Source organism: Psittacula echo (assembly GCF_963264785.1).
Source record: "Psittacula echo genome assembly, chromosome: 13".
NCBI classification, from domain to species: domain Eukaryota; kingdom Metazoa; phylum Chordata; class Aves; order Psittaciformes; family Psittacidae; genus Psittacula; species Psittacula echo.
Window position 1 is genome coordinate 10,128,126 of NC_137749.1, and position 6,000 is coordinate 10,134,125.

Genomic DNA, 6,000 nt, shown 5'->3' on the forward strand with positions numbered 1-6,000 from the left:
TAGAAGAGCTGCAATTCTTAGGAAGTCTCACAACTTCTCCCTTTCTCAGCTGTTTCTGCTGCAGAACCAGCTCTGCCAGTGTCGGAACAATAAATGAAACCTCTCAGCATAAAATTCAGCACATCCTGGTAAGCCAGAATCAGCCCTGGGTTACCTTAGTATTGCAAGTTTTCAACTGGACCAATTAATAGCTCCTGCCCCATAGCAGGGGCAGGGTTGGAACCTCCCAAAGAGGGAGAAGCAGCAGAGGCCAGAAGCAGTGCAGCATCCCCAGATTTGTTATCCCCACTTGTCAATCCGCATCCCCAGGCTTGTTGGTGCCTGCCTGGGGCACTCAGGTGACGTGGCAGTGGGAACCAACCCATCTTCCAAGGGTGCTGCAGGAGCAAAGAGACACTGATGGCTGTTAAATTACTCTGTCGGAAGAATTTCTACTGAGTTCCCAAGAAGGCTTTAGATAAAGAGCTAATTTGCACCCAGTGTGTGCAGCAGCTAAGTACTTTCTGACTGCACCTCCGCCAGCCTCCAGAGGCCAAAACCATCACGTGAAAAAAAAAAGAGTTTCATGGGCAGGGGAGCTCTGATTTACACCAGGGCCCTTTTTCCTGCTGTGGGCAGGTGAGGAGGACACAGAGCAGCAGTACAGGTAATTCACATAGCACTACACAGGAAGGTCTCATCCATGCCAGACAGCTCATGCCATAGTGGAGAATCTGGACTTGCATTTTTTTTAATTTCAGCAGTTCTCAGCACCTCACACTCCATTTGCTCCCCAAAATGACAGCCTTGAGAAAGAAATGATTTTCCTTTCTAAAGATGTCACTCCCCGTAGCTCGGAGTATTCTCCTAGTCCTTCAGGCTCACAGTTAAGACTTCAGTAACAGTTCATCTGTGTGTGCCCATTTGCAACCCAGTAGTTTTGACTTTAAGAGGAAAACATACTGTACAGGTTTAATCTTGATAAAAACTTTCTTGAGCCACAGCCCATATGTGGGATGGACACTATTATACAATGGCTTCTGTCACAGCCCATGCTTCAGCTAAGCAGTCAAGCATGTTCACCTTCCACCAGCTCAAGGGTACACACTGAAATCCCTAGATGAGTCTGTGCTTTCCCAGGATGGTGGTCACATGGTTACATCCAAAAGGACCACAGAGACTGGAAAGGCCTCTGCATCTGAGTGCAGAAACCTGGCAGGTCTGATGTTCACAGCATCTCCTCCTCTGGGCAGAGCATAACATTGGAATGGATAAGTGCTCAAATACCAACAGGTCTCCCATCCTGAGAGAGGCAACCTGCTATCAGAGAAACAAGACTCACATCTCAAGTACAGGTTCCAAAGCCCTAGATGTCAGAAAACAGTCCCTGTCTGGTTTATCTGGCCCCTGCTCTTTAGGCTTGTTTGTTTTGGTGCTGCAAAGGACACAGAAATGGCCATTGCTTTTGAGGTACCAGAATCACAGGCTTCTGCCTCAAAGCACTAGCAACCTGTTGTGGAAACTGTGAACATCCAAGTGGGCTGGAGACAGAGGCTGTACCATCATGGCTCCAGGGAAGACCCACTTGCCATGGCTTTGGGAGCAGCATGCATGCCACAGAGGCTGGGTAGAGAGTGCTGCACAGAGGCCCAGCTGGCACGTGAACTCGGCCTCTCCAACCCACACAGATGGGCTGCTCTGAATTCTCGCCACAGCCTCTTTCTGTTGGGATAGGCCACATGCTTGGTGTTTTCCCATCTGCTGAGCCCACACCTGCTGCCCTTTCCACTCCAGTGGGAATCACAGATCCCTTTACCACATTTCAACCTGATCCCTGGGGAAGGCTTTGTTTGTTTTCCCAATGTGCCAGGGCTGCAGCTAGCTGGTAGAGCAGGCAGCAGGCCAGTCACACCTGCATAGCAGAGCACAAAGGGTATGAATGAGCAAGCTGCTTTTACCCCATCCTTTATCAACCTGGGACCCCTGACCACTGGTCCCAGGCAGAGAGAAATAACAGATAGGAAATAACAGGCATTCCTCTGGCTCTGCGCTCTCAAAGGTCAGGGTGTTTCCCACAGGTCAAGAGGAGGTGTACTACAAACATAGGCACCCCTTATATTACAAGAGCTGCAGCAGCCAGTGCCATCAGGCCCAAATGGACATTTGCAGGGGGGCAAGTGGCCTCGCCCCTCCATCTCAGAATTGGGAAAGAGGGATGATTTTCTGGTGAGGTCAGTCTGGTGTGAAATGGGGTTTGGGTGAAACAGATATTGTGGACTCAATGAAGCTGCTCTCCCATGAGAGCTCCCTTGGCCAGAAATCAACTTTGAAATCCAGTGGTGCCAGGCAGGCTTGTGCAGAGACAGAAGACTAGATAAAAGAGACCTCTTTTTTGTATTCTTAAGAGAGCAGGAAGGAGAAGGGATCAGTTCAGGGCTCAGCCTGGCTGTTCAGATCTGAGGCTACCAGAAACACTGGCTGCTCTTGAAAGGGCTTCCTGCCTTCCCCTATGCCACCCTGGATGCCTCACTGGCCCCTGCCACAGAGATTCCACCAGCCTTGAGCTAATTTGGGCTCATGGGAGAGAACACAGAAACACAATGGTGACAGGAATGAAAGGCAGTGAATGACACTCAGGAGACTCATCCTTATCAAGTAACAACATTATATCAAAGGGGAGCTGTGAAGACAGGGAAGAGCCTTTTATAAAACCCACAATTGAGCCAAATCCTGTAGTTTTCACATGTTAGTCCCCCAGAAACCCTATCATGAAGACTGACCCAAAGGGGGACTCAGGTGCCAGGTCAGATCGCTTGCCAGATGTGCTGCACATAGAGCAGTAAGGCACTAAATGCAGAGTTGCTGTTTGCTCTCTGCATGTGCTTTTTAATTACAGTTTTTGTTTGCAAAGCATCTCTTCCAGAATAGACAAACTGCATTACTCTCAGCTTATTAAAATCACACTCATAGTTTCTCAAGTGCTAATTACACCCACTGTAATTAAGGCTGGGATGCATGTTTGGGGAGCTGGGAGCCCAGCTGTCACACACAGCCCCTGCCTTCCACCACTCTAACCAGCCAGGCCAGCCAGAGCCAGGCTTAGCCACAGCAACGAGCTCAGCCCTGCCCAGGACTCGGCCCCCGACATTCCCGGCACAGCTGCTGCCATGCCACGAAGGAAGATGATGCATGTAAGGCCAAGCATCTCCTCAGCACAGGGGAATGAGACCCCTGAACCAACCTCCCTGGGTTACAACTGCTGCATGGGTAGGGGCTGGGGAAGGGAAACATGTATCCTTGGGGTTATAGTGCTGAGGTTAGGGGGGCGAACAGGGGTTTACTCCTCTTTCTACTGCTAAATTATTGCAATAAACCACATTGCCTGTCTGAGCCTCCATTTCCTTGCAAGTAAAACAGAGTTTGGGCTTCCCTGTCAAGAGGCTCTGGTGATAAACTCCAGAAAGGACTCTTCCTGACACCCATATCACACAAACACTTTAAAGCCTATGTAGACTGTGGCACACCAGCAGACTTGAGAGTGAATTACACAGAGGAAGGCATGAAGCCCTAGTCTGAAACAAAGACAGCAGTAAAGGAGCTTACAGACCTGTGAGAAACCAGGAGCTCGCTGGAGAACCAACCGCACCCCCACAGCGCTCGATCCCAGGAAAAGAGCAAGTGCAGGTGTGCAAACAGCCACGCAGGCAGCACAGCCCAGCACCTGCCCGAGGCCAGAGCCTCAGAAAAGAGCTGTCCAGAGCACAGCTGGGACCAAGTAAGCTTTGGGCCAGTGGGGACTTGACACCAGCACTGGCCTCCTGCTGTGAGGGGATGCTCTGGAGAATACCACCTCCAGGAAGATGGAGCAGTAATTAGGGAAAGCTGATAAACACTGCATCTGTTTCAAGATGAGTTTCCTTCCCACTGAAATCCTCACAGTTTCACTGCACAGCAGGATGCAAACACATCCTTAAATGACTTCCTGGAGCCTTGGTTTCAAAGATCAGTCCCTTAAAAAGCAATAACATGCCAAGATCAATAGCAGCCCCAGGAGAGCTCTGAGCATGCCAGTTCCAAAACCATTGAGCTATCACTACAACCAGTTACTTATCAGGTGCTAAGGGGCAATTTAACCTTTTCACATTTGAAAAGGCAACTGAGACTTCCTAAGCAATCAGGCTTGCTTAAGTATCATGAAAGTAAATTAGTAGGAAAATTTACATTTCAGAAACAGCATGACCTGCCTGTGCAGTGTGTCCTGGAGAGGGAAACCTGCAGAGCTCCATGGGGAACAAACCAGCAGACATAGTTCACAAGCAAAGAGGAACAGAGCTCACAGACTCTTGGATGTGATCCCGAGGACAAAAATACATTTGTCTCCTCCTTGAATGACTTTACTACTAACTTCAGAAGCTGCTAATAAGAAGTTTTGGGAAGCAGGTATCAGATAATAATTTTTAATCCAATACAAGTTACAGTGAAAATGGAATGATCAAAATGTCACATGGAAAAAGCTAAGCAGGGTACCCTATGGCTGCTAGAGGCAGCATGGTCAATATATATAAAATATATAATAGATAATAAATATATACTGGTGGCCCAGTAATGAAGCGGCAGAAGATAACATGGAGGTAGCAAAGGACATCAGGAAAATTTCTAAGAGCTTGTGAAAAACTTGAAAATATTTGAGAAACAGGGCAAATAAGAGTAGATGAAATTCAATATCGAGAAATATGAGTCTGTCTGTGATAAACCAATATGAAGGATACTGATGGGCTTGAGTTAGCCGCTCTTTTCAACACCATTAATTCTCTTATACAGATTTGTGGAAAAAATAAAAAAAAAAAGGCAGCAAGAAGGAAGCAAGAATTTGTTAGCTCCTGATTTATCCCCTCTTATTTAGAGCTTATATAAACTGGGTCTGTAAAGAGGAAGAGTATTCCTTTGAAAAGGATAAAGAGGACAGGGCACAGTTAAGAACCAAAGCTGGCAAACCAAGCTACAGCTATAGAATCTTTTTGACAAAAATAGCAACTTAGTAGAAGGAACTTACCTAAGAAATGGCGTAACAAAGATTATGCCCAAACAACCTATACTTACATTGGTGAAAAAAAAGAGTGTTTTACAATCTAGGGCATTCACTTAAGTAAAGCTAGCTGTAGCTCCTCTTGGAACAGCATTGAAATCTATCCAAAAAGGAGAATTCCAGTGAGAGGTCAGTACTTTTGTTCCTTAAAACACGTGTGCAGCGTCAGAGCATGCCATGGGAACGCAATGCCTGAAAAGCAAAGGCAGGATTCCCGAGAGCTTCAAGCCCTCCTCTCCCTACCTGCAGCCTCTGACAGCATAATATCACCCAGCCTCACCTCACCTCCAGCCTCGGAACAGAGTCACTCTCCCCGCTCCATCCGCCCCACAGACACACCTGCGCGCTGCGATCCTACCTGGAACTAAGTGGGATTTTCCATGCAGGCGGTGCAGCATCTCAGGGGTCCTCCCAGCACATCCCTGCCTGGCCCAGGGAGAGGAGAGCCTCTTCTCCAGAGCGGCCGGGCTGTTCCCCTGTGGGTGAGAGGCTGGGTCAGTCCCAGTTCTTGTACTGGGCACTAGATGGCACAGATGGGAGGAAATTCAAGGTAGCCAGCCTGCGATCTGTGGCGTTTGGGACAAGGGGGTCTGCCAGTTACCCAAAGGAGGAAGCTGCCATGAGGATGCGCTGCCAGCAGCAGCGTCCCGCGAGGGTGTCCCCTGCATGGGGTGCTCCCTTCGCCACTGCCCTGCTGCATCCCCTCAGCATTCCATCCTGTCCCTTTCAGCCAAAGTGTCGCCTATGCTGCGCTGAAGCTAGATAATCCTAAAAGGAATCATGCCCTTGCCTCCTAGTTGGAATCAACTGTCCTGGAATCATCCAGACTGATGCCTGAACAGGGCATCAGTCTGCAGAGTAATAAATACCACTGGACACCAGTGAGTGCAGGGCCAAGTACCCCATCAGCAGTCCGTCCCTCTGGGTTCAGGGGA